This window comes from Bos javanicus, chromosome 14 (genome assembly GCF_032452875.1).
Source record: "Bos javanicus breed banteng chromosome 14, ARS-OSU_banteng_1.0, whole genome shotgun sequence".
Classification (NCBI taxonomy): domain Eukaryota; kingdom Metazoa; phylum Chordata; class Mammalia; order Artiodactyla; family Bovidae; genus Bos; species Bos javanicus.
In genome coordinates this window covers 14,726,951-14,739,831 of record NC_083881.1, presented here as the reverse complement: position 1 = coordinate 14,739,831, position 12,881 = coordinate 14,726,951, and the positions used below count along the sequence as shown (strand labels likewise).

The 12,881-nt window shown below is 46.0% G+C and overlaps 1 pseudogene; it reads right to left on the bottom strand.

Annotated features, from left to right (window-relative positions):
• Positions 1 to 6,880: 6,880 nt before the first annotated feature.
• LOC133260366 (small ribosomal subunit protein eS6-like) lies at positions 6,881 to 7,989 on the bottom strand (annotated as a pseudogene).
• Positions 7,990 to 12,881: the final 4,892 nt, after the last annotated feature.

The following is a 12,881-nucleotide window of genomic DNA, read 5'->3' as shown; positions in this document are numbered from 1 at the left end:
TGGAGTGGGTTGCCATGTCCAACTCCAGGGGATCTTCCCAACCTAGGGATCGAACATGCATCTCTTGAGTCTCCTGCATTGGCAGGTGGGTTCTTTACCACTGTTCCACCTGGAAAGCCCCATACTATACCTGATCTTAGCCAAAAGGTCGAGAAGCATCTTAGTACCTAGAGAGAGATGTACCTAGTACCTAGTGGGAGAAGCACCCTTGTACCTGGTGGGAGGAGAAGGGATGAGAAATGGTTCTTTCAGCACCAATACCTCCTAAGAGGTTTCTATAAGCCTTCATCTATTAATCTTCTTGCCAATCCTTAAATAGGTGCCACTATTCAAATGGAATTCAGTGAAGAGACTGTGGTTCAGAGAAATTTAGGGACGTGCCTGAGGCTTATGTGATAGATAAGGGTAGAACCAGGAGTTGAATGCAGCCCTACTTAGCCCCAAAGGCCAATTCCTTTGCTCTTTACCTGTGGGTCACATCCAGTGGCCCCTTCAGCCCTCTTACAGCCCCTATGATGGCAGTTTAGCCCCCTCCTCCTCTGATGCCTCTGAAAAACAGGATCTATTGTAGTTGCACCCCCCAGGTAGCCTGGGCAAACCTTGTGAGCAAGGGGCCTTTCCTCTTAACCAAAGGACCATCCGATATTCCTAAAATTCCCCGGTCAGCCTACATATTAATCTCCAAGCCTGACCCACACATGAGTGGCATCACGTTTTTGATCTGATATGTATCTTGATTTTCAGCTCAGAAAAAACAGTCCCCATAACCACAGCTCCCACTGAACTCATTTCTCAGAATCCCTCCAAGAACCTGGGACTACTGTGTGTAAGAAACATAGGACTGGGGACTCTGCAATACTTCCTGACTCTTCCTCCCAATTCATCCTATTCTCTTCAGCTGGGTGACAGCTGTTGAGAGGCTGGCATGGCTGCTTAGGAGCAAATGGAGCAAAGCCTCTTGGTCTCTGATAAAAGCCAATTTTACAAAAACTGTACAATAAGACAGGTTTCACAGAGGCATGATCATATATACTTAGGCTTTTAAACAAAATATTTTTGTTTATTTTATTTGTTTGGCTGTCCTGGGTCTCAGTTGTGGCACATGGGCTCTTTGGTCTTCATTGCGACCTGTGGGATCTTAACTGTGACATGTGAGTCCTAATTTCCTGCCCAGGGATTGAACCCAGGCCCCCTGCATTGGGAGCGTGGTCTTAGCCACTGGGCCACCAGGGAAGTCCCTATACTTAGGGTTTTGATTCACTGGAAACTCTATATGTACCAGCAATAAGATCTGACCTCCCTCTCGCACACACACCTAACGTGACCCGAGTGTGTATTCCCGTAAGTGGCCCCTTTCTACTGAAAGTCAGGCCATGTGGGGGTCATCATCAATCCTGGGTGCTGGCTTAGAGAGCAGCATGAAGACTGAAGGTACTCAGAGATGGTACTCTGACATGGCAGAGGGATTTGAGATGGTACAGGAAAATGAAAAGAAATAAAACTAAGAAAGCTTGTATAACTTGGAAGGGACTCGGGAAAAAGCAATGGATATATTCTTTATGGGGTCAGTCTTAAAGGAAATCAGTCCTGAATATTCATTGGAAGGACTGATGTTGAAGCTGAAGCTCCAATACTTTGGCCACCTGATGCGAAGAACTAACTCATTGGAAAAGACCCTGATGCTGGGAAAGATTGAAGGCAGGAGGAGAAGGGGACAACAGAGGATGAGAGGGTTGGATGGCATCACTGACTCAACGGACATGAGTTTGAGCAAGCTTCAGGAGTTGGTGATGGACAGGGAAGCCTGGTGTGCTGCAGTCCATGCAGTCGCAAAGAGTTGGACATGACTGAGCAACTGAACTGAACTTATGGGGTTTCCCTGGTGGCTCAGATGGTAAGGAATCTGCCTGCAGTGTGGAAGACCTGGGTTTGATCCCTGGGCTAGGAAGATCCCCTGGAGAAGAGAATGGCAATCCACTCCAGTATTCTTGCCTGGGAAATCTCATGGACAGGGAAGCCTATCCTCTGGACAGAGGAGGCTACAGTCCCTGGAGTCGCAAAGAGTCAGTGTGGCCTCGAGGGCTGCACACTGTGTCAGGCTAGACCAGGGTAGACAAAAGAAGCCGCAAAGATCACATTGGCTTAATACAATCACAGTTCATCTCTTGCTCTGCTAAAGGGCAAAGCAGATGGTGAGTTCTTTTTAGTTTTGTACATGGTATTAACACCATCTGGAATATACAGCCTGTGGGACAGCTGCTGCTGAGGAAGAGAGAGTCGGAAGAGGCATATTAACCTCAAGTTGCTTCAGCCTAGATGTGACCCAGTGTATCCCAAAGTAGAGAGCATGGTTTCATGGACCCATGCATCCTTCACTCAGTTGAACGATTGTCAACATTTTGCCAATCTCATTTCATCTATCGCCTCCCAGTGATTTTAGAGTAGGGAGCAGAATTTTTAAAATAAATCCCAGAATCCTCTTATTTTACACATAAACATCCCAGTATCCAAGTTCATTTTGGTGGTGGATTTTGGGGGCAGGAGTAAGGCCTAGACCAGCCCTCTGTGGGGAGGGTGCTGCCTTTTTTCTGCCACAGTCAAAGGAACAGTCATACACATGCATTCATCCTGTCTTGATTCTGGACTATGGCCTCCCTTCCCTGTGAATAAGGCCAGGATCTGCCAGACTCAGGAAAGAAGCAGTGCAGAAATTCTGTCTGTAACTAGGACAAGAAAAAAACATGTCTTCGGTGGGTCCCTTAGTGCAATCACCCCCCTTTTCCGATGAGTCCCCTGCCCTTTGTGGGGCCTCTGAGACCTGCCGGATGGGTGTCCGTGTCCGCTGAGTCACCTGTGTCATTCTTTTTATCTTATTGGCCTGTGTTTGTCATTTTCGAGCAGTGTGACTCACCCAGCCGAGAGGAAAATGCAGAGCCTGGAAAGCTGAGTCTTTTGTCAAACCCTCACGGCCACTCCTCTGGAAGCAAAACCCTTTTGCTTTGAACTTTCACCTGAGCACCCCAAAGAAGGGGCCTCAGGGGCTTTTGGACCTTTTGGAAGGGCCAACCAGTCAATTCTAAAGGAAATCAGTCCTGAATACTCATTGGAAGGACTGATGCTGAAGCTGAAACTCTAATATTTTGATCACCTGATGCGAAAAACCAACTCAGTGGAAAAGACCCTGATGCTGGGAAAGATTGAAGGTGGGAGGAGAAGGGGACAAGAGAGGATGAGATGGTTGCATGGCATCACCAGTGCAATGGACATGAGTTTGAGCAAGCTCTGGGAGTTGGTGATGGACAAGGAGGCCTGGTGTGCTGCAGTCCATGGGGTCACAAAGAGTCAGACATAGCTGAGTGACTAAACTGAACTGAACTGAACTGGTCAGGGTGCCAGACTCTGGGCTGGATCCAGGCAGCCTTCTCGAAAATCTCCCTCCCACTCTCCAACCTGCCTGTTGGGTCTTCCCAGAGGGCGTGTCATTCTGGGACTGGGCCCTTTAGAAGCGGAGGAGAGAAAGCTCTTTACCCCACACCCTAAGAAGCATCTTCCTCCAGAGAGGCAGCCAAGGTGAGAAGCAGGAAGGGCCATTGGAGCGCCCACTCTTTGCCCCTCTCGGGCTCAATAACATCCACGCCTACACAGTGTCGGCCTCCTGGGCTAGGTGTGGGCGCCGTGCTTGGTTCCTCATCTGTTCCTGCTTGGAAGAGAGTGGAGGAGTCTTTTGATGTTCTGGACCATGGCAGACACTGGGCCTCCTGCTTCCATGGCAGCCCACCACCCTCCCATCACCCAGGGCTCTATTCTTTACACAGCAGCCAGAGTGACTGTCCCATGTGGAAGAACAGATCACAACACACCCCTGTTTAAAAGTCTGCAGGGACTTCCCTGGCACTTAAAATAAAATCCATTTCATCACCATGACCTACAGTCTTGGGAGACAAAGTGGTCCCCCAGCCTTGGGGTGGAAGGTGGGAGGGGAGGCCTGGGTAGAAATACAGAATCTCAGGGCCCACTCCAGGCTCAATGAACCAGAAGCTGCATCCATATCACATTAAAGTGTGAGAGGCCTCTACGACCTACGTGGGCCCAGCGGGTGGAGCCCAACTTTGATTGCTTCTCAGAATCTCCTGGGGAGTTTATACAGCGACAAGGCCCAGCCCCCAGGCCTGCTGGGATCTTGATTCAATAGCTCTTTGCTACCACCTGGAAGGTAGGTTTTATTGGTCCTACATCTGCAACCCAAGAATCCAAATCTCAGAGACTTACGGGGTTCCCGTGGACTCCCAGTCCCTCCGCATGGCTGGGACTGCTGGATAGGTACATTGCTGGCTGCAAAGGCAAGAGGAATCGGGGGGACGGGCTCTGGATTCAGGCTTGTCTGGGGCTGATTCCTGCTGCACCACATCCAAACTGGGCAAATCATTTATCACCTGAGCTTCATTTTCCTAATGTGTAAAACAAGGATAAGAAAGAACTTATGTCACGGTGATGTTAAGAAGATTAAATGAGGTAATTGTTCAGCATGGCACGCTGAGCACTTAGTAAATGTTACCTGCCACTATTATCATGGTTATTTATTATTCCTCACCCTCGATTTTTGGCCCTTTAAGCAACAGAAGCTCTGAATTGTCTGGTTCCAGGCTTTTTCTCTAGAGGTTAGATGGTCGACGTGGCACAATGAAAAAGGCACAAGATTTAGAGTTCTCTGGTTTGCTGTGTGATTCATCTTATTATGCATTTACTTGTTCATTTAGGCTGCATGGGTCTTCACTGAGGCACTGGGCTTCTTCTCCTGTTGTGGTGCTCAGGCTTGGTGGCCATGCAGCACGTGGGAACCCAGGTCTCTGACCAGGGGTCAAACCAGCAGCGTCCCCTGCATTGGAGGGCAGATTCTTAACCACTGGACTGACAAGTAGTGTGATTAAATAGGCCACAGGGCCTCTCTAATCCTCTGTGTGTGTGTTCCTTATTTGTGAAATGGGGACATGAACACCCATCTCCAGAGTTGGGGAGAATATAGGATGTGAGGTCAGGTACAAGGCCTTAACCAGTCTGATCTTGTTAGACTGTGAGTCATTCTATCACATTCTATCAAACGTGTACACTATCAAATTGTTCCTTGAAATGTCACCCTGTATATAGCAACGTCGACTAAAAAGCACAATCTAAAAGTGGAGAATTGTGTTTTATTCGGTGGATTTTTCTGAGGCTGAAGTCTGATATACAGCCTCTCAGATCGCTCTGAGGGACTGCTCCAAAGAGGTAAGGGAGGAGCCAGGGCACATAAGAGTTTGGCAATAAGAACCAGGTGACCGGAACATCAAAAAATTACTATTAATTAAAGGAAACCAGACCTCTCAGATTAATGAATTTAGCATTTTTCTTTGTATGGGGAAGATGCAAGAGTCTGGGCTCATTAAAATAATTCCTTTCATAGGCACCTTAGCCATCTACGGCCAGTATCCTTCTTTTCTCCCTCCTGAATCCCCTCCGGGTATGCCAGTTGAGAGCAGCTACAGTGGCTGCTGGCTGGCTGGCTGCAAAATCCTTTATTTTCTGAATGACAGGAGACATTTGTCATCCACAGCAATAACCTTGAGCAGCAGGGCCCTGAGGGTAAGATGGGTTCTTTCCTGGCAAGAGTCCAGGGTTGACATCCTAGGCAGATCCCATTGTCTTCTCTAATGTGGAGGGAATTGAGAACCCAAAGGTGAAATGCGATGGGCCACTGATCAGGGACAGCTCAGCCCTGTCTGGGAGGCCAAGAGCACAGGTTCTGGAGCCCCCCTGCCTGGATGCACATTGATTCTACCCTTACTAGCTGTGTGACTTTAGGGAAGTGATTTAACCTCTCTGTTCTTCATTTTCCCTGGCTGTAAATTGAAGCCAAACTACCTCCCCTATTGGGTGGCTGTAAGGGTGGAATGAGTTAATACATGGAAATACTTGGAGTCATGCTTAGCACAGAGCAAGGGCTCTGTAATTGTTTTACACTCCCTGGTTAGCTGAAATGTCTCTTTCGTGAGCCCACCTAATGGGACTTGCAATGTTCTGTTTGTTAATCTTATTTCCCTATGAGACCATCCCTGTGTTCCCAGTGCCTAGCAGCAGAGGGCTGGCTATGTGCCCGGTATTTATTGATATTATTATTTTCATTAGGAAGGTTGAGAGTGTTCAGTGATGAGCTGACATGAGCTAGATGCTTGCAGACCAGTGTTACAGAAATTAGATCCGAGTCAGCAAGCCCTGTGGTCAGTCCAGGAATGCCTGATCCCAGGCCTGGAGTCACGCAAACTGCATCAGTGGGGGAGAATTACTTACCATTTGTGCTGTGCAAGGGGCCAAATGTGTGTACACTCTTCACTCATGCCCATGGTGTTGGAAAGATGGGTGGGTGATAATTCATCATTGGAAAGAAAACATTCTCATTGCCAGTCAATCACTGAACCCTCAGACTTTTATGACTCTCATCAAACTCTCTTTCTGTCCACGCTGACTCAGGCAGAGAGGAAGCTTCCAGACTCGCAGAGTGGAGCATGTGTCAGAAAAACAAGCTTTCCTCTTGCTAAAACTGGCATTAATGCATTTTATGCAATTGAAATAGTGTCTTTTTTTTTTTTTTTTTTTACCAAATTCTAAGTCACTGAGGAGGGGATGACAGAGGATGAGATGGTTGGATGGCATCACCAACTCAGTGGACATGGGTTTGGGTAGACTCCGGCAGTTGGTGATGGACAGGGAGGCCTGGCGTGCTGTGGTTCATGGGGTTGCAAAGAGTTGGACACGACTGAGCAACTGAACTGACTGAACTGAAAGTCACTGAGGAGTCCCTTTTTTTGAGAAGGTGAGAAACTGCACCTCCTTCCATAGGTACATTTTCATATTAAGTTTTTTTTTTTTTTTTGATGTCTGATCTTATTTATTTGTTACTCTTAGAACATCTCATTTTTGACTGGACTCAGAAGTAGAAGCTCTCAGAGAGGACAGCCTCCATCTCTTGGCAATCTGTTCCTGCCGTTTTTCTTTGGCCTCTTTCATTCTCTTGGCCAAAAGTTTAGCATATTCTGCAGCCTCTTCTTTATTTTTCTTAGTACGCTGTTTCTTCAGCGCAATATGCCGGCGTTTGTGTTGCAGAACTCATGGAGTCACGAGCCGCTGAATCTTGGGTGCTTTAGTCCTAGGTTTCTTACCGTCTTTATTTAGGGGCTTTCGCACAACACATTGGCCAACATCGGCTTCTTTAGAGAGATTGAAAATTGCGGATTCTGCTAGCTCTTTTGGGACCCAGGCGATGAGGCACTGTAGTATCAGTGAGTCCAGGAATATCCTTCTCCCCTTTTTTCATGATGACCAAATTGAGAACACTCAGATTGGCATCCACAATGCAACCCTGTACAGATTTGTGCTTTCTCTCTCCAGTCCTCCTTGGTCCGTAACAGGAATGCCCCTTACTCAGTAGCAGGTGAACTCGGCCATGGGTCAAGACACCCTGCTTCATGGGGAAACCCTGCTTATCATTCCCGCCACTGATTCAGACCACATAACCCTTCCATTCTTCACCCAGAGCATCAGCAGCAACTTCTGTGGCCATAAGCTTCTCGTAGAAGGTATGAAGTTTTCGTTCATTGTCCACTTCAATGAGCTTCTGGCAGCCCGTGGCCGGGAAAGAGATGTTCAGCTTCATTCTGAAGTGGCCGACAGCCTCCGAGGCGCCACGAAAAAGAGCCATATTAAGTTTTAATTTAGCAAATGCTCATATGGCACTGTTCTGCCAGGCAATGTAAGTACTTTATAACTATTAGCTCATTCGAACCTTCAAAAGACCTATGGAGGCAGGTAGCATGTCCCCATTTTATAGGTGAGAAAACCAAGGCACAGAGAGGTAATTAATTGTCCAAAACCCACAGCTGCTATCACAGAGTCAAGGGTCTATTAGTTTGGCTCCAGAATCTGCATTATATCCCTAGGCTGTGTCGTTTCGTTTAATTCTTGCAATCCTCATGTAAGTCTGCAACCATCCTGCAGGTAACTTCCTCAGAGGACAATGAGGCTCTGAGAAGTTAACTTGGCTCAAGGTCAAGTGACAGAGCTACAGTAGGAATTCACTTTTGTCTGATTCCAAAGTGACCGCAGGCTGAACTGACCGCTCAGTCTATGGAGGAAGAATGTTCAACCCTCATAGGCGCTGACACCATGGATGCTTTCCTTACATGTCCTGTGGACGGCCAGGAACTCCCGCTGTTCGAATTCTCCTTTCTCTTTTTCCGTTTTCTTTCTTTGCTTCCACTTGTCACAGTGGAACCGACAGTTGAACCTTGGACGGTGGTGCTGATAGTCAAGAACACCTTTGCCTTGCCATTCACTGCAACGAGAGTGTTGCTGATATCTTCCTCTCGGTTCCCCAAGGACATTGATGTACCGGTGGCTCCTTGAGGAACAGGAAGAGCCCTGCAGAAGTTAGGAAGAAGATGGTGGTGCTGACCACGAGTCTGCCTCTGGTTTGCAGGGCAAGTTGGACAAGTTACTTAATTTCTCTGATCTTCAGTGTTAGCTTTTAGAATTGGTTAAGATTTAGGGTTGGTTGATTAGATTTTTTAAATTAATTACTATTATTATTTTTTTTGACCAAGTGTGGGGCTTACAGAATCTTAGTTCCTGGACCAGGGATAGAACCCAGGCCCACAGCAGTAAAAGTGCTGGGTCCTAACCACTGGACCACCAGGGAATTCCCTAATTTAGTTTTTGTTTTTTTGTTTTTTTTTTAAGCTGAAGAATATTTAAATCATGCTGCTGCTGCTAAGTTGCGTCAGTCGTGTCCAACTCTGTGCGACCCCATAGATGGCAGCCCACCAGGCTCCCCGTCCCTGGGATTCTCCAGGCAAGGACACTGGAGTGGGTTGCCATTTCCTTCTCCAATGCATGAAAGTGAAAAGTGAAAGTGAAATCGCTCAGTCAAAGAACACTAAAAATTGCTCTAAATACAAAATGTCATCATAGGGGCCATGGAGGGCTCTGCAGAGCTTAAGTCTGGAAATCACTAGATCAGGAAATACCAAGTTTGCACGATTACATGAAGCCAACAGGACAAGTGTATTCATTTCCTAGGACTGTGGCAACAAATGACCACAGATTTGATAACTTAAAGCAATAAAAATTTATTCTCTGACAATTCTAGACCAGGAGGTCAAGCTCAAAGTGTCGGCAGAGTTAAAGTCACTCCACAGGCTCTGGGGAAGAAACCTTCCTTGTCTCTTCTTAAACTTCTGTGGTTCTGACCCTCCTTGACTTGTGGCTGTGTAACTCCAATCTTGGTTTCCATCTTCACTTGGACTCCTCCTCTGTGTTCTGTGTCTTCTGGCTCTTACAAGGACATATCATTGGATTTAGACTCCACCTGGATATATTCCAGGGTGTTCTCAATTCAAGATGCTCTACTTATATCTGCAAAAACCCTTTGCCCAAATACAGTCATATTCAGGGTTCCCAGGGATTTGGAGATGGACTTATCTTTTTGGGACCACTGCTGAACCCACTGCAATCAGTAATAACTTTTAAGCATCTACTATGTGCTAAGCATGACAAGGACACAGAGATAATTAAGACAGAAATGTTATCCCCCAAGAGCTTCTAGTCTCCTTTGACAATCTCTGCTGAATTTGAGGCCTTAGAATTGATGCTTTCCTCCCTCCTCTACTCCCTCCCTTCTTCCTTCTTTCTTTTTAAAGATGAGTTTATGAAGATATAATTTACAGACGGTAACCTTTGCCCTGTGTAGGTAAACAGCTGGGGAAATAGGCTCAGAGCAGTAGCACAATTTCCTCCAGTGTACACAGAGAAGAGACGGCAGAGACTGGGGCTTGAACCTATGTTCTCTGCCATCAGAGTCTGCATCAGTCTCCATGGTCTCTACTTTTTCCCCTTTGTTCTTGTTGTTTAGTTGCTAAGTTGGGTCCAACTCTTTGTGACCCCATGGACTATAACCTGCCAGGCTCCTCTGTCCATGGGATTTCCCAGTCAAGAATACTGGAGTGGGTTGCCATTCCCTTCTCCAGGGGATCTTCCTGACCCAGGGATCGAACCCACATCTCCTGCATTGACAGGTGGATTCTTGACTGCTGAGCCAGGAGGGAAGCCTACCAGAGCCACCAGGTAACTCTTCCACTGGGTGATTCCAACTCCTTGCATGAGAAGGCTGACCAGATGTTTTCTAGCTGCTCTGAGAGCTCTGACCTTGAAAACTCCCATGGTGAAGTGGAGGGGAACACTCCTTATTCAGAGGACACTTCCTGAAATGAAAATCTCTGTGCCTCCTGGAAGCATTGCCTATCTGTGTCTTGTGCCCCGTTAAGTGGATTTACAGCTTAGGAGATCTCATTTCCATTCAACTAATCCTCACAAAATAGACAAGTGATTGAAATGATTCCTGTGGAGAAACTGCAAGCAGACGACCATGTTAATAATGATGCTCTGGGATCAGCGTGAGAATGGCTGACTCGATCCCTCTGCACCTCCTCGTGCTCACTGCTTCCCAGCTAATTACAGGAGAAAAATAAGGGCTGTCTATCAAGCACAAAGTTTGTCAAAAGACTTAAAAACATTGCAGGCTTCCTTGGCGGCTCAGTCGTAAAAAGTCTGCCTGCCAGTGCAGGAGACAAGGGTTCCATCTCTGGTCTAGGAAGATCCCGCGTGCTGCAGAGCAGCTAAGTCTGTGAGCCACAGCTGTTGAGCCCACACGCTCTGGAGCCTGAGCTCCACAACAAGAGAAACCACCACAGTGAGAAGCCTGTGCACTGCAACTAGAGACTCGTCTCCACACTCCACTCTCTGCACGACTGAAGTCTGTGCAGTAATGAAGACCCAGCACAGCCAAAAATACATATATAAATAATTAAAAATTATTTTAAAAGCTATTAAGAATAATATTTGAAATATGGTCTCTCATTCACTACCATTGATGATGATGTCCTTGAGTGAATATCGTGTGTTGACATTCCTCATGAAAGTGTGAAGACATTGCTACTGGCAAAACATTTAAAACCTTTTTTCAGCCGGTGAAAGCCATGATACATGAAACCCAGCACTTTACAAAATTTGATTAAATGTGATAATTTTAAATTTGTTGCTTAATAGTGAAGGTAAAAGGTCATCATCCATTGGTCAAAGCCTTGGTCATCTTGCTATGGTGAAATGGCTGAAGAAATATCTGAAAACTATAGAGTTACACATTATAATGGATTCTTGGTCATTAAATATTACTGGAAGATGCATAAGACCTGTGGCTGAAGAGGTGAAGAAAACAAATAATTCAGTGTGTGAGGTTTGCTATACACATTGTAATTTGGAAAGTACTAATGTTTGACTGCAGCTATGAAATTAAAAGACACTTACTCTTTGGAAGGAAAGTTATGACCAACCTAGATAGCATATTCAAAAGCAGAGAAAATTACTTTGCCAACAAAGGTCCGTCTAGTCAAGACTATAGTTTTTCCAGTGGTCATGTATGGATGTGAGAGTTGGACTGTGAAGAAAGCTGAGCACCGAAGAATTGATGCTTTTGAACTGTGGTGTTGGAAAACACTCTTGAGAGTCCCTTGGACTGCAAGGAGATCCAACCAGTCCATCCTAAAGGAGATCAGCCCTGGGTGTTCTTTGGAAGGAATGATGCTAAAGCTGAAATGCCAGTACTTTGGCCACCTCATGCGAAGAGTTGACTCATTGGAAAAGACCCTGATGCTGGGAGGGATTGGGGGCAAGAGGAGAAGGGGACGACAGAGGATGAGATGGCTGGATGGCATCACTGACTAGATGGACGTGAGTTTGAGTGAACTCCGGGAGTTGGTGATGGACAGGGAGGCCTGGTGTGCTGTGATTCATGGGGTCGCAAAGAGTCGGACACGACTGAGTGACTGAACTGAACTGAACTGAATGTTTCCAACATATGTTGTTTCTAGAGTCTTCAATTCAGTAATGAAAGGCATTGGAGGACTCTTTTTCATAAGCTCTTAAAGAGGTATCAGAAAAAAAAATATAGTCTCAATAGTATGAGTTTCTTAACAAAAGCAGTGTTTTTGGTATTTATGTTGACTGGAATGAAAACAAATAGGTAAGTTCCAGCTGCTAGTACTGAATGTGAAGTTTACTGCAACATTGTCCATAGTAAGCTATTGAAACCAGGAGGTTAAAGTCGCAAAACACAGAGTAGAGTGGGATTTCACTGGTGTAAATCATTGTTGGGCTTCCCTGGCGGCTCAGTGGTAAAGAATCCACCTGCCAAGCTGGAGATGTGGATTCTATCCCTGAGTCGGGAAGATCCCCTAGAGGAGGGAGTGGCAACCCACTCCAGTATTCTTGCCTGGAGAATCCCATGGACAGAGGAGCCTGGCAGATGACAGTCCATGGGGTCACAAAGAGTCGGACATGACTTAGCGACCAAACAGCAGCAGCAGCAGATCATTGTACAGAGGCAAGATGTTTAAAGTATGGCAGAATCTTTGAAATACTTTGCAATTAGATAGGAAGTGCACCTGAAAATATTTTGTTCAAGCAGAGATTCTCTCACTCTCTTTTGGCAAAGTCATTTCAAACTGTGAGTGAATATAAAATCAAGGGTTCCAAATTATTTGATCTTTTCAAGGTTGACAAGTGACTGTTGGGAGTAAGCTATAATAGATACATTTGAAGAAACCGAAGCATGCACGTAAGTTGTCCCTGCAGGGTAAGTATATAATTTAATAATGAAGGAGACAGTAAATGCCGTTCAAGAAAATCCTTATAAATCACAATGAGATACCATCATACATGCATCGAAATGGCTGGAATGAAAGAGACAGTACCAAGAATGGGTGGGAATAGAACACCCAGAACTCCCACAGGGCAGG